This window comes from Triticum urartu, chromosome 6 (genome assembly GCF_003073215.2).
Source record: "Triticum urartu cultivar G1812 chromosome 6, Tu2.1, whole genome shotgun sequence".
NCBI classification, from domain to species: domain Eukaryota; kingdom Viridiplantae; phylum Streptophyta; class Magnoliopsida; order Poales; family Poaceae; genus Triticum; species Triticum urartu.
In genome coordinates, this window is record NC_053027.1 from 196505421 (window position 1) to 196530312 (window position 24892).

A 24892-nucleotide genomic window follows, 5' to 3' on the forward strand; every position below is an offset into this window, starting at 1 on the left:
TTGACATAGATCGAGATTGATTTGTCACTCCGAGTATCAGAGAGGTATCTCTGGGCCCTCTCGATAATGCACATCACTATAAGCCTTGCAAGCAATGTCAGTAATGAGTTAGTTGCGGGATGATGCATTACAGAACGAGTAAAGATATATACTTTCTAGTAACGAGATTGAATTAGGCATAAGGATACCGACGATCGAATCTCGGGCAAGTAAAATACCGACGACAAAGGGAATGACGTATGTTGTTATGCGGTTTGACCGATAAAGATCTTCATAGAATATCAATACGTCTCCAACGTATCTATACTTTTTGATTGCTCCATGCTATTATATTATCAATTATGGATGTTATTGGGCTTATTTTTACACTTTTATATTATTTTTGGGACTAACCTATTAACCGGAGGCCCAGCCCAAATTGCTATTTTTCCCATATTTCAGTGTTTCGTCGAAAATCAATATCAAACGAAGTCCAAACGGAATGAAACCTTCGGGAACATGATTTTCTCAACGAACGTGATCCAGGAGACTTGGAGTGGGCGTCAAGAAACAATCAAGGAGGCCACGAGGCAGGGGGCGCGCCTACCCCCTTGGGCGCGCCCTCCACCCTCGTGGGCCCCTCGTTGCTCCACCGACGTACTTCTTCCTCCTATATATATCCACGTACCACCCAAACATCCAGGAGCACCACTAAAACCTAATTCCACTGCCGCAACCTTCTGTATCCAAGAGATCCCATCTTGGGGCCTTTTCCGGAGCTCCGCTGGAGGAGGCATTGATCACGGAGGGCCTCTACATCAACTCCATGGCCTCTCTAGTGATGTGTGAGTAGTTTACTTCAGACCTTCGGGTCCATAGCTAGTAGATAGATGGCTTCTTCTCTCTCTTTGGATCTCAATACAAAGTTCTCCTCATTTCTCTTGGAGATCTATTCGATGTAATCTTATTTTGCGGTGTGTTTGTCGAGATCCGATGAATTATGGGTTTATGATCAAGTTTATCTATGAACAATATTTGAATCTTCTCTGAATTCTTTTATGTATGATTGGTTTATCTTTGCAAGTCTCTTCGAATTATCAGTTTGGTTTGGCCTACTAGATTGATATTTCTTGCAATGGGAGAAGTGCTTAGCTTTGGGTTCAATCTTGCGGTGCTCGATCCCAGTGACAGAAAGGGAAACGACACGTATTGTATTGTTGCCATCGAGGATAAAAAGATGGGGTTTACATCATATTGCATGAGTTTATCCCTCTACATCATGTCATCTTGCTTAAGGCGTTACTCTGTTCTTATGAACTTAATACTCTAGATGCATGCTGGATAGCGGTCGATGTGTGGAGTAATAGTAGGAGATGCAGAATCATTTCGGTCTACTTGTCGCGGACGTGATGCCTATATACATGATCATGCCTAGATATTCTCATAATTATTCGCTTTTCTATCAATTGCTCGACAGTAATTTGTTCACCCACCGTAATACTTATGCTATATTGAGAGAATCCACTAGTGAAACCTATGGCCCCCGGGTCTATTTTCCATCATATTAATCTCCCGTCAACAACTATTTCTATGCCGTTTATTTTGGTTTATTTACTTTCAATCTATATCATAAAAATACAAATAATATTTATCTTATCATCATTATCTCTATCAGATCTCACTCTTGCAAGCGGCCATGAAGGGATTGACAACCCCTTTATCGCGTTGGTTGCTTGGTTCTTATTTTTTTGTGTAGGCACGAGGTGACTCGCGTGTGGTCTCCTACTGGATTGATACCTTGGTTCTCAAAAACTGAGGGAAATACTTACACTGCTTTACTGCACCACACTTTCCTCTTCAAGGGAAAACCAACGCAGTGCTCAAGAGGTAGCAAGAAGGATTTCTGGCACCGTTGCCGGGGAGATCTACGCCAAGTCAAAGCATACCAAGTACCCATCACAACTCTTATCCTTCGCATTACATTATTTGCAATTTTCCTCTCGTTTTCCTCCCCCCACTTCACCCTTGCCGTTTTATTCGCCCTCTCTTCTCTGTTTCCCTTCTCTTTCCCAATTTGCCTCTTTTGCCCGTTTCTTGTGTGCTTGTGTGTTGGATTGCTTGCTTGTCACGATGGCTCAAGATAATACTAAATTGTGTGACTTTGCCAATACCAACAATAATGATTTTATTAGTACTCCAATTGCGCCTCTTACCGATGCTGAATCTTGTGAAATTAATACTGCTTTGCTGAATCTTGTCATGAAAGATCCGTTTTCTGGCCTTCCCAGTGAAGATGCCGCTACCCATCTAAACAACTTTGTTGATTTGTGTGATATGCAAAAGAAGAAAGATGTGGATAATGATATTGTTAAACTTAAGGTATTTCCGTTTTCGCTTAGAGATCGTGCTAAAGCTTGGTTTTCATCTTTGCCTAAAAATAGTATTGATTCATGGAATAAGTGCAAAGATGCTTTTATCTCTAAGTATTTTCCTCCCACTAAGATCATCTCTCTTAGAAATGACATTATGAATTTTAAGCAACTTGATCATGAACATGTTGCACAAGCTTGGGAGAGGTTGAAATTAATGATACATAATTGCCCAACTCATGGTTTGAATCTTTGGATGATTATACAAAAAATTTATGCCGGATTGAACTTTGCTTCTAGAAATCTTTTAGATTCGGCCACGGGAGGCACTTTTATGGAAATCACTTTAGGAGAAGCCACCAAACTCCTAGATAATATTATGGTTAATTATTCTGAATGGCACACGGAAAGATCTACTAGTAAAAAGTGCATGCAATTGAAGAGATTAATGTTTTGAGTGGAAAGATGGATGAACCTATGAAATTGTTTGCTAATAAGCGTGCTCCTACTGATCCTAATGATATGCCTTTGTCTACTTTGATTGAGAATAATAATGAATCTATGGATGTGAATTTTGTTGGTAGGATTTTTTGGTAATAACGCATATAGAGGTAATTTTAATTCTAGGCCGTTTCCTAGTAATTCCTCTAATAATTATGGTAATTCCTACAACAATTCTTATGGAAATTATAATAATATGCCCTCTGATTTTGAATCTAATATTAAATAATTTATTAGTTCGCAAAAGAGTTTCAATGCTTTGATTGAAGAAAAATTGCTTAAGATTGATGAGTTGGCTAGGAACGTGGATAGAATTTCTCTTGATGTTGATTCTTTGAAACTTAGATCTATTCCACCTAAGCATGATATGAATGAGTCTCTCAAAACCATGAGAATTTCCATTGATGAGTGCAAAGAAAGAACCGCTAGGATCCGTGCTAAGAAAGATTGCTTTGTGAAAGTGTGTTCTTCTAGTTTTCATGATAATAAGGATGAAGATCTAAAAGTGATTTATGTGTCCCCTATTAAATCTTTGTTTTGCAATATGAATCTTGATAATGGTGGGACTGGAGATGAGTCAACTTTAGTTAGAAGGCGTCCCAATGATTCAGAGTTTTTAGATCTTGATGCAAAAATTGTTAAAAGTGGAATTGAAGAGGTCAAAACTTTAAATAGCAATGAACCCACTATCTTGGATTTCAAGGAATTTAATTATGATAATTTCTCTTTGATATATTGTATTTCCTTGTTGCAATTCGTGCTAAATTCTCCTCATGTAGTCAAAATAAAGCTTTTACTAAACATATCGTTGATGCTTTGATGCAATCTTATAAAGAAAAACTTGAGTTGGAAGTTTCTATCCCTAGAAAACTTTATGATGAGTGGGGACCTACTATTAAAATAAAAATTAAATATCATGAGTGCTATGCTTTGTGTGATTTGGGTGCTAGTGTTTCCATGATTCCAAAAACTTTGTGTGATTTGCTAGGTTTCCGTGAATTTGATGATTGTTCTCTAAACTTGCACCTTGCGGATTCCACTATTAAGAAACCTATGGGAAAGATTAATGATGTTCTTATTGTTGCAAATAGGAATTATGTGCCCGTAGATTTCATTGTTCTTGATATAGATTGCAATCCTTCATGTCCTATTATTCTTGGTAGACCTTTCCTTAGAACGATTGGTGAAATTATTGATATGAAGGAAGGGAATATTAAATTCCAATTTGCATTAAGAAAAGGCATGGAACACTTTCCTATAAAGAAAGTTAAATTACCATATGAATCTATTATGAGAGCCACTTATGGATTGCCTACCAAAGATGACAATACCTAGATCTATCTTCTCTTTTATGCCTAGCTAGGGGCGTTAAACGATAGCGCTTGTTGGGAGGCAACCCAATTTTATTTTATTCCTTGCTTTTTTGCTTCTGTTTAGTAATAAATAATTTATCTAGCCTCTGTTTTGTTTGTGTTTTTTTGTGTTTAATTAGTGTTTGTGCCAAGTAGAACCGTTGGGAAGACTTGGGGAAAGTCTTTTTAATCTTGCTGTAAAAAATAGAAACTTTAGCGCTCGCGAGAATTGCTGCCACTTTTTTATTGGAGAGTGCTATTTAGTTAATTCTTTTGCAGATGATTAATAGATAAATTACTCACGTCCAGCAATTTATTTTAGAATTTTTTGGGTTCAAGAAGTTTGCGTTAGCTACAGATTACTACAGACTGTTCTGTTTTTGACAGATTCTGATTTTCGTGTGTTGTTTGCTTATTTTGATGAATCTATGGCTAGTAAAGGAGTTTATAAACCATAGAGAAGTTGGAATACAGTAGGTTTAACACCAATATAAATAAAGAATGAGTTTATTACAGTACCTTGAAGTGGTGTTTTGTTTTCTTTCGCTAACGGAGCTCACGAGATTTTCTATTTAAGTTTTGTGTTGTGAAGTTTTCAAGTTTTGGGTAAAGATTTGATGGATTATGGAACAAGGAGTGAAAAGAGCCTAAGCTTAGGGATTCCCATGGCACCCCAAGGTAAAATACAAGGACACCAAAAATCCTAAGCTTGGGGATGCCCCGGAAGGCATCCCCTCTTTCGTCTTCGTCTATCGGTAACTTTACTTGGAGCTATATTTTTATTCGCCACATCATATGTGTTTTGCTTGGAGCGTCTTGTATGATTTGAGTGTTTGCTTTTTATTTTACCACAATCATCCTTTCTGTACACACCTTTTGAGAGAGACACACATGAATTGGAATTTATTAGAATACTCTATGTGCTTCACTTATATCTTTTGAGCTATATAATTTTTGCTCTAGTGCTTCACTTATATCTTTTAGAGCACGACGGTGGTTATATTTTATAGAAATAATTGATCTATCATGCTTCATTTATATTATTTTGAGATTCCTTTAGAACAACATTGCAATAATAAAAACTTTCATGTAAGTGCATTGAATGCTAAGAGAAGTTTGATACTTGATGATTGTTTTGAGATATGGAGATGGTGATATTAGAGTCATGCTAGTTGAGTAGTTGTGAATTTGGGAAATACTTGTGTTGAAGCTTGTGATTCCCGTAGCATGCACATATGATGAATCGTTATATGATGAAGTCAGAGCATGATTTATTTATTGATTGCCTTCCTTATGAGTGGCGGTCGGGGACAAGCGATGGACTTTTCCTACCAATCTATCCCCCTAGGAGCATGCGCGTAGTACTTTGTTTCGATAACTAATAGATTTTTGCAATAAGTATGTGAGTTCTTTATGACTAATGTTGAGTCCATGGATTATACGCACCCTCACCCTTCCAAAATTGCTAGCCTCTCTAGTACCGCGCAACTTTTGCCGGTGCCATAAATCCACCATATACCTTCCTCAAAACAGCCACCACACCTACCTATTATGACATTTCCATAGCCATTCCGAGATATATTGCCATGCAACTTTCCACCGTTCGTTTGCTTATGACACGCTTCATCATTGTCATATTGCTTTGCATGATCATGTAGTTGACATCATATTTGTGGCAAAGCCACCGTTCATAATTCTTTCATACATGTCACTCTTGATTCATTGCATATCCCGGTACACCGCCGGAGGCATTCACATAGAGTCATATTTTGTTCTAAGTATTGAGTTGTAATTCTTGAGTTGTAAGTAAAAAGAAGTGTGATGATCATCATTATTAGCATTGTCCCCAGTGAGGAAATGAATGATGGAGACTATGATTCCCCCACAAGTCGGGATGAGACTCCGGACGAAATAAAAAAAAGAGAGAAAAAGAGGCCAAAAAGAAAAAAAAGAAAGAAGGCCCAAATAAAAAAATAAAATGAGAGAAAAAGAGAGAAGGGACAATGTTACTATCCTTTTTCCACACTTGTGCTTCAAAGTAGCACCATGATCTTCATGATAGAGAGTCTCCTATGTTGTCACTTTCATAAACTAGTGGGAATTTTCATTATAGAACTTGGCTTGTATATTCCAATGATGGGCTTCCTCAAATTGCCCTAGGTCTTCGTGAGCAAGCAAGTTGGATTCACACCCACTTAGTTTCTTTTTTTGAGCTTTCATACACTTATAGCTCTAGTGCATCCGTTGCATGGCAATCCCTACTCACTCACATTGATATCTATTGATTGGCATCTCCATAGCCCGTTGATACGCCTAGTTGATGTGAGACTATCTTCTCCTTTTTGTCTTCTCCACAACCACCATTCTATTCCACCATAGTGCTATATCCATGGCTCAGGCACATATATTGCGTGAAGATTGAAAAAGTTTGAGAACATCAAAAGTATGAAACAATTGCTTGGCTTGTCATCGGAGTTGTGCATGATTTAATACTTTGTGTGATGAAGATAGAGCATAACGAGACTATATGATTTTGTAGGGATAACTTTCTTTGGCCATGTTATTTTGAGAAGACATGATTGCTTAGTTAGTATGCTTGAAGTATTATTATTTCTATGTCAATATTAAACTTTTATCTTGAATCTTTCGGATCTGAACATTCATGCCACAATAAAGAAAAATTACATTGAGAAATATATTAGGAAGCATTCCACATCAAAAATTCTGTTTTTATCATTTACCTACTCGAGGACGAGCAGGAATTGAGCTTGGGGATGCTGATACGTCTCCAACGTATCTATAATTTTTGATTGCTCCATGATATTATATTATCTATTTTGGATGTTATTGGGCTTATTTTTACACTTTTATATTATTTTTGGGACTAACCTATTAACCGGAGGCCCATCCCAAATTGCTGTTTTTTTTGCCTATTTCAGTGTTTCGCCGAAAAGGAATATCAAACTGAGTCCAAACGAAATGAAACCTTCGGGAATGTGAATTTCTCAATGAACGTGATCCAGCAGACTTGGAGTGGGTGTCAAGAAACAATTGAGGAGGCCACGAGGTAGGGGGCACACCTACCCCCCTAGGCGCGCCCTCCACCCTCGTGGGTCCCTCATTGCTTCACGACGTACTTCTTCCTCCTATGGCTGTACATCAGTTTCGGCGTGCGAAAAAACACAATGCTTGGAACACGACGAGCATTTTTGGTTTTTAGTTAATACAGTGTGAGCCAGTGCTATCTTTTGATCTAGCTAACATCACTGAACAAGGGCAGCACACTTTCTTGATTTCCGCTGAGCCAAGCAATTGTTGTGAGGCTGGATCAAAGAGAGTGAAATTCAACACTCTGTCTGTTTTCCCTAATTGCTCTAAACATTTCCAATGGAAAGTTGCATGGCCACTTAGTTCCAAGAGGAAAACATGTACTAGCAGGCCTTGTCTTATGCCATGGTCGTCATTTGCTTCCTCTCCTGAAGAAGTGATTCTGAAGCATACAGGGCTGCTACCGCAGGTTACATATGCGATGCAGTATTTATCTCATGATCTGAATTCTTGGAGAGCATCCTTGAGGCATTTGCCAAGTGCGCGACTGAAACCATGTACTTATGAGAAGTTGGCTTGTTGGATCCCCATGGCGCTGAGAGATATGCCAATCCTGAGTCAGCCGATAATGCAATTTATGGGTGATCTGAACCTGGGTGTTGTGGTATGGCGTCTACTTATCTGTTCTATGGCTGCACATCTATTTCAGAACATGCAGGAAATGGGCGCTCTAAGCGCAGGATGTTCGAACAAATTTTTTCTTCAGTTCATGCAAATTGGGCCATATGAACTAGGCTGTGCTACTGTTATTTACTTGCTTGAGGACTATTTCAGACAAGTTAATCTTGAGCTACGAGGGGAATGGCCACTGCTAGTAAAAGCTAATTTCCACGAGCTGTGTTCATTCAGGCAGTTTGATTCAGATTCTACATTATGCTTGTTCCCTTGGAATCCAGGGGGTTATTTGTTCAGAATAACCACGGGGTTTCTTACTTCTAGTAGCGGTTCACAATGGCATGTTATGTGTATCATTGCGGAGTCCAGCCAGCGCTTCTCTCAGATTGCAAAAAGTGATTGCTTGTTTCCGATTTGTCTAAAGGTGATGATGTGGTGCTTGGTTCTACTATCTTCTGCTGACATTGATTATGAGCTGCGGCATGGACCAGATCAAACAAAAGATCGTGGTGTGCTTGCGAAGTTCAGAATATTGCATATTTTTCTAGTTCCTTCAGTCAAGCTGCAACCATGGCCTTCCTGCAGATATACATTCACACATTTTGAGCAGCAGTTCTTTCCCCAGTTACCTTTTCCTAGGACTGACAAAATGCCAGACACAAGGCAACACATGAACATTTCAGTACAGTGGCAGCACCTGGACATTATGCTAGTTCTGGACCAGCACCTCGACATTCCAAATTCACGGCTTGATGTTTCTAACAATTGTTGCTCCCTGTTGTGGCTCGGTTCAGATTATGTGCTCAATTATGCTATGGATGTGATTGGATCTGACCAGGGCATCTACCTGTTGGACATATCTTGGGATCCTGGAGGGATGGCATGGCCGTTGTTACCCGAATTGGCTCAGCTAGTGGTCTTCGAAGGAGGAAAGTGTGTCATCATCTTAACTGCGGCCTACCTCGTCCATGCCACTACATTTCATTTCGGCTACTACATGGACTCCGATGGATTCAAGGTACAACAAGTTTTGTGGGATCAAGGTGGTGTGAGCCTTTCAAGTCTTATACATCCTCCGGGGGGGGCCTACCTTGTCCACAACTACTGTTGCGACCTTATACATCCTCCGGGGGGCCTACCTTGGCCACAACTACTGCTGCGACCTCGTCGAAATCCACCCCGGCTTCGGCTACCACCGTTGACTACGACCGCTTCTTCAAGCTCGTTCAAGTCCACCTCAACAATGGTTACTACTGTGACAACTACCATGGCGACTCCAACATGATTGATGATCTTCAAGCACCGTGGGATCCTGGCGAGCTCTTCAGGACAGCGGCTTGGGGGCAAGCCGCATTTCAAGGAGGGGGGGATGTTAGGAGCCCTCCTAACCGGCCAGCCCATCCGTGGATAGCATATGGGCTGGGCTGGGCTGTGCATACGTTGAATCGTTGCCAGCTATAAGTAAGTGGAGAGGAGGCAACGAGGAGGGTATCCAGTGGATCACGAACGCGGCGGCGGCTTCCTTTCCTTCTTCTTTTCTCTCTCTCCATTCCTGTACTCTAGCCAGAGCTTGTAATTCACACTTGTATCTCGAATTCCCCTGTGCATGTAATAGATCGAGAGAGTATCTACCAGTACCCTAACAGACCTAATGGTAATTCCATCTTACATTTGTTTGGATTATTCACTACGGGACAAAATGACCCTAACAAGTCCAGTTGGACATGTAATATTAACCGATGCTTTGTTAAGTCACAAACCTTTCAGCCAAACCTCAAAGTATGCAGTGTAGCTTCTTATCTTGTTATTTCCTGTTTTGAAGAAATATATGCAAACAGATATATATGTATGCAGTATTGTTTCAAAGAAATATACGAAAACAAGTAAATATTTGTTAATGCCAATTTTGTGGTGTGTGGTGGAGTGTTTTTGTCACCCTAATAGCTCGAGCCTGTGATGAAAAGCAGGTTGTTTTGATGCTTCCAGAGTTGACCCACCTTAGTTAGCTTTAGATGTGATCACTAATGCTTATTCACTATAGTTGTAGCTTCAGAAGTAGCATGATAGCAGTCTATCATATATTGGCTAAGTCGCATTTGTGTTGGGTACATCAAGATGAAGACCACGAGACCCGACGAAAGACATCATGCTGATTCTGATGTGGAAATGGATTATGCCAAGCCCCTGGAGGACTTTGAAAGGTGTTCTCTTTATTTGGTTCCTTAGTCGTTTAGGTGATTATTTATATCAATACCATGTGTTCTGATGCATGCCATTTTCTGTTGTAGGAGAAGCAGTACTCAGAGTACGAGAGTTAAGAGAGAATCTACTGAAACTGAGGTAACAACAGATCAGGTAATTTACTTGTACTAGCACATATGCTCGTGCGTTGCAACGGGTGAATTTGAACTATGTTTAAAAAAATTTGAACTATGTTGAACCACTCATGCTTCGCTATGAAGTACGTAAATGCTAGGTGTCATGAATCGGATTGCCCGGGTGACGAACTGGATCGTAGGAGAAGAGTCTCTAATGTCAAAAACGATTGATCAATAGGGTTCTTCGAGACGGGACTCATGGGAAACGATGGCTCTTGGCAAAGGACGACAGTATGATGTTCCTCCACCAGCACGTTGATAACTCACCCGGTGGCAAGCCAAACTCTTCATAGGGAGCGAGTCGGCTTGCTAATTTTACGGGCTGTCGCAGCTGAACGAGACCATATGAAGGTGGAGTTTGGACATGGGCACACAAAGAGGGGTTAATAGGTGCGGTTACATAAACAATTTAGTCCATGCACATAAGATTTATGGACATGGAAGAAATTTACTACATTAAAAACATTGCATTGTCTGAAAATAGCTTCTACGTGCGCCTAAAAAAATGGTAGTTCCATTTTGAGACCTAAGGAAGACACGGCTCCATTGTCTGGCCGCTTGAGTATGCAGCCAGTCCACCTGTGTTCGAACCTCGGCTCTAGCGCGTGGTACTCATGAAGTTTTCTTCTATTAAAAAATGCCAACATGAGGACACCCAATAAAAATTACAGTAAATTTTTAATCCCACAAGTTAGCGCACGTCTCCATTTAATAAGTGGAAACTCTTTTGAATCATATGTTATACTCCTGCGATTAAATGCCCAAAATTCCCTAATTTAATGTCATGCACCTCGAGGCCTTATCCGTTATCACTTTTTGTTTGCTGACCGAGTTCGCTTGTTGCCAGGTAACTCGAGACCATATTTGAATTGGTAGAAATTGATGTAAATAGCCGAGGTGAGACTATGAAACTGTGGAAACTTTTAATGAAATTTTTTTTGGGAAAACTTGTGCATTCTCTATTGTAATCACGTGCAGATGCTTAGCCCAGTTGGTATCCCCAGCTCCAGCTGTACATGAGATTGTAAGTTCGATTCCTTAGAAGGAAAATTTGTTTTTTCCTCATTTTGCTACAGGAGGCCCACTTGCCCACCTCATGGCCCATAAGTGGGCTGGAACCAATGCTACGCTGAAGCAATTTCACGGGCCCAAACGAAAAATGAGCACCCCTGGGAAAGCCCAGCCACGTTTAGACTTCTGGCCTAGGTGACCTATGAAACGATTTTTAGTGGACTACGTGGATTTACTTATAAATAGTACCGCCTCGCTTATATATCTTAAATAAATATAAAATCATCTAAGTGGGACGAAATCAAGAATATCACCTTGCTTTAATAGTAGGTATAGATATAGATATAGATATAGATTTTAAAGTACATGAAGAATTGATCTGATTTTGTTGTCGTTTGTCTCTGTGTAGATTTTTTCTCAATTTGGGTTGTGTCTATGTGTTTCTCCATCCCCGTACCGCCCCCACCTCACCGGTCGAAGCAGGGGTGACGCACCTCTTCCTTGCCTTCCTCTCAGCGTGGAGAGAGATGGTGACGGTGGTGGGTGGATCTGGCTAAGTGGCCAGCGAGGAGGACGACTTTACCCCGCAGCCGATGCCAACCAGCCACTTCCCTCGGGTGTCACCATGGTCTTCCTCATGCGGTTGCCAACCGGTGGCGAGGAAGAGAACATTGACATTCAAATCACTCCCATCGTGAGGCTTGAGGAGGTTGCCATCACCACCGACTAAGAGGTCGAGGACCTCCTCGATATGTAAGTCGTCATTACTTCTGTTGATCTAACCCAATCGGATCCTCCTCGTCAGTATCTTTATGTTTTCATGCATGGGCCATAATAAAACAAAGAACATATTGGCATATCACACTGTCTTATGATCGTATAGTAGAAAAATGCGTTGACAAAATTTTAAAAGCTTGGTTTGATAACCAAACAGGCAAATAGTTCATCTTTTGATCATCTAGGGATGGCAATGGGTAGGGTATGGACGGGTACGAACTTTTTGTGCCCAAACCCATACCCAAATATTTTTTCTATACCCACCCATTTCAATATCCATGGGCACAAATTGGTACCCATGCCCATACCCATCGGGTATTTTATACCCAATGAGTATCCGATGGGTACAATATATAACATTGGCATAATAAAGGTAAGACAAGAAAATGGCCTAAAACTAATGTTAGGTAATCGGCCATCGCAATCTGGTTTGCTCTTACATCAAAATTTCACAATGACGATTGACACACAAATATCTTAATCTCCATTGAAAAAAATCAAGTTTGTAAACTTGCAATGCTAATTACTGTAGGTTTACCCAGATATTATAGGATTTATTTTTTTATTAATATTTTCGGGTATCCATTGGGTTACCCCTGGGTATAATTTCATACCCATACCCTATCCATTTATTTTGTGGGTATGGATACCCATTACCCATAGGTATGAACTGGTAGAAAGTCTTACCCATGCCCACTGTTTTCGGGTAGGGTACCCGCGGGTACCCATACCCATGGGCAAAACTGTCATTGAGGGAGTTCTGGATTAGGGGGTGTTCGGATAGCCGGACTATACCTTCAGCCGAACTCTTGGACTATGAAGATACAAGATTGAAGACTTCGTCCCGTGTCCGGAAGGGACTTTCCTTGGCGTGGAAGGCAAGCTTGGCGATACGGATATGTAGATCTCCTACCATTGTAACCGACTTTGTGTAACCCTAACCGTATCCGGTGTCTATATAAACTGGAGGGTTTTAGTCCGTTGGCCAACATACAGAACAACAATCATACCATAGGCTACCTTCTAGGGTTTAGCCTCTCCGATCTCGTGGTAGATCTACTCTTGTACTACCCATATCATCAATATTAATCAAGCAGGACGTAGGGTTTTACCTCCATCAAAAGGGCCCGAACCCGGGTAAAACTTCATGTCCCTTGCCTCCTGTTACCATCCGGCCTAGACGCACAGTTCGGAACCCCCTACCCGAGATCCCCCGGTTTTGACACCGACATTGGTGCTTTCATTGAGAGTTCCTCTGTGTCATCGCCATCAGGAAGGATGCCTCGCCCCGTCTTTAAAGATGGCACCGTTGCTAAGGGAGCTTTGGCTGTCGGCCAAACCCTCCGGCTAGGTGGTTTTCTCATGACCGCCTGTTCGGCTTCTGCGCCGACGATGACCTCTCGAGCCATCGAAAACAATCTTCATGTCAGCTCGGAACTCGCCGAGCAGTTAGATCCAATGGAGCTCTTCTCCATAAACGAGCTCTTGGATCGCATCGCCGCCCTAGGAGTCGCAACGGATTACGACCAGATTGGGCCTAAGCCCGATCTGAGAGAGATTAACTCTCCCCAAGTCACCCATCACGTTGCCGTGGTAGAGGGACAGTGCAGCGACCCTTCATCTATCTTAAGGACTAGCTACGTCCGGATTCCCGATCCCTCCAAGCCGGATACCCGCCGAGGGGAGGATATCACTCAAGACCTGAACTTAGAGTCAGGCGACGGGCTGGATTCATTGGACAACATCCAGGAATCCAAATTTTCGAGTTCGGAAATTCCTCGGCCTCTAAGCCTCAGATGGGGTGAGGCTTCGGATTTAATTCCACCCACCCACCCGAACATAAGCGATCTATCCCAAATCAGGCAAGAGCCCGAAGAAACAGTACATCATTACTGGGCCAGATTCCTCCTGGTTAGGAACAGGATAAGGGACTGCCGCGAGGAAGACGCAATCTCAATCTTCTGCAATAATTGCACGTAACAAGGGAATCCTCAACGCCATAAGTCGCCGTGATATTTACAACGCTTCGTCTGACTTGGCGTCCATTGTACGAAAATACTGTGCGATGGAAAGCGCCTGGAAAACCAAAATAAAATTTTGGGACGATCTTGGCCCTGAATACAACCCATCTGAAATAAAGGGTGCATCATTGTCAGACACCCGGGTCAAACACCAAAAAGCAAAAACCCTCTATAGGGCAATGGAACCGTACTGGAAGGATGGCTTTAATGGAACCCTGTAAAATTCACAGTACAGAGGACGCCACCAACTCACAAACCTTAGAGCATGTTGGGATACTCCGGCAGGTGGCCAAAATTGGCGAAAGATCTCCTAATTCCAGACGCCACAGGAAAGCCACCCCAGAGAACACCAATACGGTATTAACAGTCTTCGAGACTTTCGCATCGAATACATGCGAAAAAGGACACTCCGCAGCCTTGCCGAAGTCTAACCAAGTAGCACATACCCATGGAGTAACACGACTATTACCTTTAACGCCAGTGATGAACCTAATTCCGAACAGCCCGAGCACCAGCCGCCATTGGGGTCCTCAGTCCAAATAGTGAACGGCTTTCGTCTTACCAAGGTACTCATGGACGGCGGCAGCGGATTGAACCTCATTTATGAGGATACAAAAAATGGAAATAGACTGGAACAGCATTGAGCGAAGCAGCACAACCTTTAGAAGGAATAATCCCAGTCGAGAAGCGCGTTGTATAGGAAAAATCAACACTAGATGTGGTGTTCGGCACGCGCCGGATTAAATTAGAGGTCGAAGAGGTTACGTTCCATGTGGCTCCGTTCAGCGGCGGTTATCACGCTCTGTTAGGGCGGGAAGCGTTTAAAATCTTCCAAGCAATACCCCATTACGGTAACATGAAGCTCAAGATGCCCCGGGCCTAAAGGATCATTCACTCTCGCTAGTGATCCGGACATAGCACTCCGCACCGAAAACAAGACAGCCGCACGGCCCTCGAGGCACTATCCGAAAGCCCTAGCGGCTGAGGAACTGACTGCGCTGCGCTTCCACAGTGAATAGGGACGATGTGGTACTCGACAAAAGATCCAAGTCCACCTCCTTTAAACCGGCGGACGAAATAGTCAAATTCCAGGTCCATCCAACGGACCCCAATAAAACAGCTTCCATCGGGGCACAGTTAAACCCTGATGTAGACGCCGCACTGCGAGAGTTCCTACGAGAGAACTGGGACATTTTCGCCTGGCACCCTTCAGACATGCCAGGAATCCCACGCAGGCTGGCCGAGCACAGCTTAAATATCCTAAAAGGATTCAAACCTGTCAAACAAGCTCTTCGGCGTTTTTCCGAACCTAAGAGACAGGCCATGGGAGAGGAGCTAGCAAAGCTATTGGAGGCCGGATTCATCAGAGATATAAAACATCCGGACTGGCTAGCAAACCTGGTGATGGTACCAAAGAAGGACAAATCCTGGCGCCTGTGCGTTGATTTTAAAGACCTTAACAAGGCTTGCCCAAAGGATCCCTTCCCCTCCCCCGCATCGATCAAATTATCGACGCTACCGCAGGACATGATTCGTTGTGTTTCCTTGACGCATATTCCGGCTACCATCAAATCAAGATGGCAGAATCAGACCAAGCCGCAACGCATATTATCACACCATACGGCCCATTCTGCTTCAACACAATGCCCTTCGGACTCAAAAATTGCCGCGCAACATATCAGCGCATGATTCAGACATGTCTGGCAAACCAGATCGGCAAAACAGTGGAGGCATATGTAGATGATGTGGTCGTCAAAACAAGACATGTCGAATCTCTAGTAGACGACTTGAGGCTCACATTTGATAACCTCCGAACATACGACATCAAGCTCAACCCGGGAAAAATGCATTTTCGGCGTCCCAGCCGGAAAGCTCTTGGGCTTCATTGTATCCGGTAGAGGAATTGAAGCAAATCCAGCCAAGATCCGAGCTCTGTCACAATTGGATATCCCAAAGGACCTCAAACAAATACAAAAGTTAACCGATGCGTGGCGGCTCTAAGCCGCTTTATCTCCCGCTTGGGAGAAAAGGCCCTACCCCTTTACCGCACCTCCTCGGCGCACCGAACACTTCGAATGGACGGATGCAGCCACGGCCGGACTCGACGAAATTAAAAGACATATTGGCAACAAACCCAGTCCTGGCCATGCCAAACATTGGCGAACCAATGCTATTGTACATTGCAGCAACACATCAGGTTGTAAGCGCAGTGCTCGTCATCGAACGAGAAACGGACGGACACAAATCCCCCCTTCAAAAGCCGGTCTATTATGTGTCCAGTGTCCTCACTGTCCTCACTCCGTGCAAATCACGGTACCCACGCATTATCAAAAGATTGCTTACGCGGTATTCATGGCATCCCGGAAGCTACGACACTACTTTCAAGAGTGTTCAATAATAGTAGCCTCGGAAGTACCACTTAACGATATTATAAACAACCGTGACGCAACGGGCCGGATTGCAAAATGGGCCATTGAGCTCCTCCCGTTCGACATAACTTATAAGCCACGACGAGCCATCAAGTCGCAAGCTTTGGCCGACTTCGTCGCAGAATGGACGGAGGCCGAACTCCCTAAAGAGTACGGCACATATTCAAATTGGATCATGCATTTCGACGGCTCCAAGATGTTGGCCGGACTAGGGGCTGGCGTCGTTTTGACGTCCCCCACAGGAGACACAGTTCAATACGTACTCCAGATTATGTACACAGACTCCAACAATGCAGCCGAATATGAGGCCCTTTTACATGGTCTCCGGATGGCAGTATCCATGGGCATTCAACGCCTAGAGGTGCGCGGGGACTCGAACCTCGCAATATCCCAAATAAATGGAGACTTCGATGCCAAGGATCCAAAAATGGCAGCTTACCGCAACGCCGTCCTAAAAATGTCAGCTCGGTTCGAAGGGCTTGAATTTCACCATATAGCCCGGGAAAATAATCAGGCGGCAGATGTCCTGGCACGCATCGGCGCAAAACGCGATGTAGTCCCCCCAACATCTTCTTGGAAAGGCTGTTCAAGCCATCCGTAGTATGGGAAGGGGAGCCGAACAATAACAGCCCGGACCCAACCGCACTGCCCGACACCGAACATTCTGACACAATCGGAGGCTCTGCCAATGAAATAACACCTTCAGCCCACGTAATAATGGCCGTCATCGCCCCGTGGACAGAACCATTCCTCGCCTACCTTACTAGGCAGGAACTCCCCGAGGACCAAAATGAGGCACGCTGCATAGTGCGGCGATCCAAAGCCTACAAAGTCCACGAGGGAGAGCTTTATAAGAAAAGCACTACCGGAGTCCTTCAAAGGTGCATCTCCGAAGAGGAAGGGCGGAACCTCCTGGCTGAAATTCATGCCGGACTCGGCGGTCATCACGCTGCAGCCCGGTCCCTTGTAAGCAAGGCCTTCCGTACAGGCTTTTATTGGCCGACGGCCCGGGCAGACGCCCAGGACTTAGTCCAACGATGCGTCGGTTGCCAGCTCTTTGCAAACCAAAGCCATATGCCACCCACCGCCCTCCAAGCTATCCCCATCACTTGGCCCTTCACGGTCTGGGGGCTTGATATGGTTGTACCCCTTAAAGGCGGAACCCACAAGCAAAAATACTTACTGGTCATGGTGGATAAGTTCACCAAATGGATAGAAGCCAAGCCTGTTAAGACGGCCGAATCCGGACCGGTGATAGACTTTATATCCGGGGTTGTACACCGTTACGGCGTCCCCCACAGCATCATCACTGATAACGGCACGAACTTTACGGCCGACGAGGTAAAACTCTGGTGCAAAAACATGGGCATCAAGCTCGATTATGCTTCCGTCTATCACCCACAAACTAACGGCCAGGTCGAACGTGCAAATGGTCTTATCATGAGCGGCATCAAACCCAGATTAGTGCGGTCCCTCAAGGAATCTAACACGCACTGGGTAGAGGAGCTCGACTCCGTACTCTGGGGGCTGCGGACCACGCCGAATCGCACCACCGGATACACACCATTCTTTATGGTGTACGGCGCAGAGGCAGTTTTGCCTTGCGACATAATTCATGACTCACCTCGAGTGCGCATGTACGAAGAAAGAGAAGCCGAGCTCGAATCGGCAGGACAGTTTGGACGCATTGGAGGAGGAGCGTGACGTGGCAAAAGCCCGTTCCGCATTCTATCAACAGCAGGCTCGAAGATACCAAAGCAGAGAAGTACGGGCCAAAAATTACAACGTTGGCGAATTAGTTCTACGCTGCGGACAAGAAAAAGGACAAACTCAAGCCCAAGTGGGAAGGTCCCTTCATAATTGACCAAGTCCTGACTGGTGGAGCGTACCGCCTGCGAGATGCATCGGATAACCGACTCGAGCCGAACCCATGGAACGCAGCCCGTCTCCGAAGATTCTATGCCTAGCGCCGGACTCTGTGTTCGTCTCCTTCCTCTGTCCATTTTTTATATACTGTCTGTCTTACATTTCTCTCCTTCTCCCCTTCCTTTCTCTTATAGCCTTTAAAGGCTCATCAAATGACGTGCTATTCGCACTCATTAAACCTGGGGGCTTCTTTTAACAGAAGCTTATTTATACGGGCTTCATGCCCAACACATGTGTGACACTTCCGCATGTACCTTTTATTTCACCATTATATGCATCGATATGACTTAAGTTTTGGCCAAGCTGGGTTGCCTGGCTCCTGTGCTTACCCCTACGTTCCCGATTATTCGGCTAGGCGGTAAAGGGAGCACCTCTGCGATTGTTACTGCCGGATCAGCCGGATGTGTACCTCAGACTGGGTGAAGCCGAAAGCTAGCGTTCTTAAGGGAATATTCGTCGGTGACCTAAAAGATGATCTTTTTACTTATTTATTTATGCGCCCCCAGATGCTTTTTCTGCGTCTTTTTCGCAGAATGGGCATGCACTTTAGGGCATGCCTCCCAGGGAAAGGAACCCCTAACGGAACTATTCTCCCTGGAAGATGTTTCTTACTAACCATGTAATATAACATAACTAGTCGGGCACTTGTCTGTTCACGCACTAATGACCCCTACGCCTGGTCTCCATGCATTCCCCGGTTCTTATATAACCGCATGGGAATTCGGACACACTCCGGACCGTCAGGTCCCGAGGCTGAAGCGAAAAGGTCGGCCATGACAAACGATCTACAATCCGGCTAGAAGGCATTATAAATGTCAATTAAATTACATAGTCATTCTGACTGATTGTATTCCTCTTCAATACCATCTAACAGGCTGTCTAATTTACAGTCCTGCTGGGAATACTTTGCGGCCAATTCTACTTGGCCGTATACTAAGCTTACAGGGATCTCCTTCCCATCGGGCCCCACAGGACCGACCTCGGCCATGTGGTTGGGGTCAGCCTTTGTGTACCGCGTCTTCACCATGGCCCAGGCCTCCCTAGCGCCTTGACGGCAGGCCGATATCTTCCACAATCGGAAGCGCCGCCGTGCTCCCTTTAGCTTCTCCGCAAGCTCTCCAAGACCTTCAGGCAGCGGAGATGGATGGCCACAAGGCCTGGGCGATGCCTCGCATCGCCTTCCGAACTCCTCGAGCAGTTGCGAGAGCTCGGGAAGAAGGTCACCCGTAGAACCGGGCATCTCCTCTGGGCAGTACGACCTGTTAGCACACCTACAGACATTACTCTGTTAGTCGACTTCCCCGCCGAACCTTTCTTTCTAAAAGGTTCGTTCAAGCACTTACTAAATATGCCGCGCCAAAGCCGCTGATTCTCCTTAATGGAGTCTGACAGCTGGGCACGAACATCTTTCAGGCTCGACGCCCAGCTTGGTGTTGGCATCTTGGAGATCGTTCTTCTCCCGCCTTACCTTTGTGCAGCACCTTCTCACCAGCCTTCAGCTGGCGTAGGAGGTGTTGCCTTTCCGATTCAATCCGGCGCCATCTGCAATTTCATTTGTCAGATTCGCACTCCATGCCGTGCTTCGCAAAATACTTATCTTTCGAAAGTGTATATTACCAGAGGGGGTCTCCTTGGGCTCCCCTGCCGTGGCTAGTGCGGCCTCAAGTTGGGCTTTGCACTCTTCCAGCTCCTGGGACAGTAGGGAATTCTTTTCTGTAAGAACCTGCATAACATATGATCCTTAAATCAGTTATTCTAACTGTTTCAAGTCCCGGGGGCTACTGGTATATATATATAATTACCAAATTTTTTTTACCTACCGTATGTCTTTTACATATTGCTCCGTGGCTCTGGCTAGACCATTTTGAGCGGCACGGAGGTACGCATCTCCCGACTTGAAGGCATCTAATGCCTCTTGGGAGAAACAAGCGTCGCGAAAAATTGTCCGGCGACGCCTGTGGTTCATGGCACTCTCCACCTCAGAGTTGATGGTAGACAACCTGTCCACATCCTCCATCGGAGGAGCGTCCTGTGTGCACCTTGTGTTCGCCTCCACCTCCGGACCAGGCTTTGGAGCCTGGCTGGTGGAGGCGCGATTGGCAGCCTCTCCGAATATAGTTCGGCGAGGTCTCTTTGTCCTGAAGAGAGCACGAGTGTTAGTATGCCTTAAAGGTATAACACCTGGGATAAGGAGGTGCGCCAAACCTTTGCGCCGACGCCTCGGTCCGGACTGCACCTCTTTTCTGCCCACGGGGCCCTGCGGCCCCTCGTTGGCTTGTCGCCGTAGGTTCGGCCTCCCGCCTCAGAAACCTCCCCTGCAAAGCTCGGTTGTAATCAGGAAACTGAAAACATGAGAGGGCGGACCCCTATTCGGGGTACTGGGACTTCGATCTCAGTTACCTGGGAGGCCAGGATTAGCCCTGGGTAATCGACCGTAATGGCCACCAAGGCGTTGTCCTTACTCAATTGATGGAACACTCCATCAATCAGCTCCACAGATACGTCCAGATCCTCTTGAGAGGCCGGGTCGAGGGACCGTCCTGGGTCCTCGGGTTGTGGAGGAGGGCTATTTATTTCTTTAACAACCTGGCGCAGTTCCTGCGTTGAAGTCGCTAGACTGAATATTTAACGATGGGGATATAAAACGGATGGGCAAGATGCGACCACTTACCCAGCTTGGAGGATTGTACATAGAAAATCCACCCTTCGGGTCGACGCGGAGAAAATCCTCCTCTTCTCCCTTGTACAAAGTGGACAAGGTCTTTGTTAGAGCCGCGGCCGAATCCGGCCCCTTACGGCCGTAGCGGGTGGCGTCGTCCTCCCCGTTGAAGTCCCACATGGGGTGGCCTCTATACTGTAGCGGCTGCACCCCTCGCATGATGCATGCGGCCATGACCCCGATCATGGTCAGTCTGGAATGAGCTAACAATCTTATCCGGCCCATCAGGTAAATAATGTCCTTGTCACTTTCCCTCTGAGGGCTCCGTGGACGCCAACTTAGGCGCTTCTTTAGTGGGGCACTGTCGAACTCAGGGAGGCCGATCCGGACAGGATCCGGCAGCGGGACGTCCTCTATGTAAAACCATTCCGAAGGCCAGTCCTCGGACGCCTTCTTTGGGGTTCCGGATAGATATCCGGTCCCGGCGATGCGCCACACTTCGGCTCCGCCCACTTGATATATTGACCCCTTCTTAGAACGGGGCACGAGGCAGAATAGCTCTTTCCACAGCCCGAAATGAGCCTCAACACCCAAACAGCTCGCAGAGGGCTACGAAGCCCGCGATATGCAATACGGAGGCAGGCGTAAGATTGTGTAGCTGGAGGCCATAGAACTCCAGGAGCCCCCAGATAAACGGATGGATTGGAAATCCGAGCCCTCTTATTAAATAAGGGACAAGGCATACCCGCTCTCCTTTGGAGGGATTAGGGGCACTCTCCGCTTGCTCTCCGCCATTATAGATGGCAAGACCGGCTCGAACCGGGACCATATAGGCCGGGGGGGAGAAATCCCTTGGTCTGGAGCGTCACTAGCTCGCTATGCGGGATGTAGCATCTCTCCCAATATCCAGGCTTAGGGCTGGAAGGGCGAAGGGAGGAGTTGCGACGGCTGGCCATGGTGGAATGGACCTTTGTCGGATGCGCTCTGATGAACACTCGCGAAGGGGAGAAGGTGTGGTATGGATCTAAATCCTCGTCCCCTTAAATGGGCGGCTCATTTACGCAGCTAGGGGTGTGGATGTAAAAACACTCAGACTTTTCATATTCGTTTGACACGTGGGAGACGGCCATTATTGGGCGTAGAAGCCAAGGAGCACAACATTTACAAGAAATCAGACTTTATTCGACAGGTACACAAAATTCGGAAGAGAACCCGCCTTGCAATGCCGAAGACAATCTGCGCGCCGGACTCATCGTCATTGAAGCCTGGTTCGGGGGCTACTGAGGGAGTCCTGAATTAGGGGGTGTTTGGATAGCCGGACTATACCTTCAGCCGGACTCCTGGACTATGAAGATACAAGATTGAAGACTTCGTCCCGTGTCCGGAAGGGACTTTCCTTGGCGTGGAAGGCAAGCTTGGCGATACGGATATGTAGATCTCCTACCATTGTAACCGACTTTGTGTAACCCTAACCCTATCCGGTGTCTATATAAACCGGAGGGTTTTAGTCCGTAGGCCAACATACAGAACAACAATCATACCATAGGCTAGCTTCTAGGGTTTAGCCTCTCCGATCTCGTGGTAGATCTACTCTTGTACTACCCATATCATCAATATTAATCAAGCAGGACGTAGGGTTTTACCTCCATCAAGAGGGCCCGAACCTGGGTAAAACTTCGTGTCCCTTGCCTCCTGTTACCATCCGGCCTAGACGCACAGTTCGGGACCCCCTACCCGAGATCCGCCGGTTTTGACACCGATAGTCATCCCATCATCTCATGAAATAGAGAGTATTTTAATAAGCTATAAGGTACTAATTGCTTTCCTATGCAGAGAAGTATGAATATGGGGCTTCAAAATTTTAGTAGTACTGTCATTATCTCGGATCACATGATGTTGGCTGCTATTATTCTACATACCCTTTTATGGTGCCTGAGGGACACACCTATGGTGGCTCTTTTGAATTGTGAATGTCAAAGCCAACAATATCAATAGGCTTGTACAGATTATTCCTAAAAAGATGCTGATTGTTATGGGTTGTACATTCAAAATGAAATGTATCTATTGAAGGGGGCGAGGTATTTTCCATGTTTACTCATACACATAACCTGTCTTGAACTTCATAGTGGTAATACATTATTTGATGTTATCTCTGCTTATTAATATTCTGAATATTGTATTGGTTCTGGTTATTTCTATTATTAGAAAGTACATATAGCAGTGCCTTTTGGCTATAGCAAGCAGTAAATGAAGTAGCATACCTCTCCTGCCTATATATGATAATATCAAGTTCAAATTGTAATTGCTGCATTCAGTACTTTATTTGTTCAATCCTTTTCAGGTTAGTGAACTGAGATCATACAGTTCTGTCATAAGAATGCATTTTTCCTTGGACAAATTTGTCGCAAATAATCATTAGTTAACATAGGTTGCTCTTCTGACAAATCAGCAAGAAAGAAAACCCAATGTGTTCCCACGGCAGGTGAGAAACGAACAATAACAGGACGGAGGAAAGTAACATATGACAGGAACACAATTTCAGAATTAATATAATAGTCTGAATTAGAAGAAAGATGCTACATCAATCAAACCATAAAAAGCATGCCGCTCAACCCTACTGGTTTGCTGGCGGTGGCCGCTGAACATTGTTTTGGCTTTAGAAATGGAACATTTGTGCACCACTAATTTGATCATGTCCTTTAGCCAATGTTAAATGTTGTGAATTTCTGGTTCTAGACCATCCAAGTTGTCTTTCAAAATAGTATTATATGGGACGTGGAGTATGTGATCACGAGCACACAGGCTCTCGTAATCTGTCCCGTTCGGTATGGCTTCGTGATTCGTTTCACTGAGCGCACGTGATAGTTCCAGGGCCCACCAGAGAACGTGGAATTGGAAAATACAGTCCTGTCCGGTGGGCCAGGATCACGCGGACATGTAACGCCGTCGGGAGTCCGGGTCAGAGCCGTGGCTTGAGTCATCATCCACGTCCTGATCCGTGCATCAGTTGTGATGCTTTCCGGCAATGTTGGCAGTAGGATGGGGTAAATGCAGCTCTGCGTCGGTGGCCGCAGCTGCCTACTACTGCCCGGCTGCTGTTCTTGTTTTGTTGAGAGCGGTGATCTGGTAGAACCACCATCTCTTTAGGGTTAGCTCCTCTCTGCTTCGACGAACATGGAGTTCTTGATGCAGCCGATCGACGGGCGCGGATCTGGCTGTGGATGTGGTTGTTCGCCCGCATTTTCGCTTCGGATTTCCTAAAGATCTAACTTTTTATGCCGGCGTTGTATGCGTGCAGCAGAACGCTTTTGGAGGAGGTGAACGACAGGGACATAGAAAAGATTGACCCCAAGGCTTCTGGGTGGACGCGAAGGTATGCATTTTGGGCTACCACAAGTTCAGTTGGAAATGAATTCTCCTACCTACTCCCTTCGTCCAGAAAAAACTTGTCCCTCAAATGGATGTATCTAGCACCAAGTTAGTGCTAAATACATCCATTTGATAGACAAGTTTGGGACAAGCTTTTCCAGACGGAGGGAGTATATTATTAGATAGCAACTGAATCTGTAGGTGAAATTAGTACGCACATATATTCAGTTGCAATAACTCTCAAAATGTAAAAGGTCTATGGGATTGTAAACGTTTATGGTAGAATTCAGTTACCAGGTTGGTAGCTGTTATCCCCCTATGAGGTACACACCATCTGTTAATTGATGGAATTGATTTAAGCAAACATGTACGTAGGACCTGTACTAATTAGAATCATT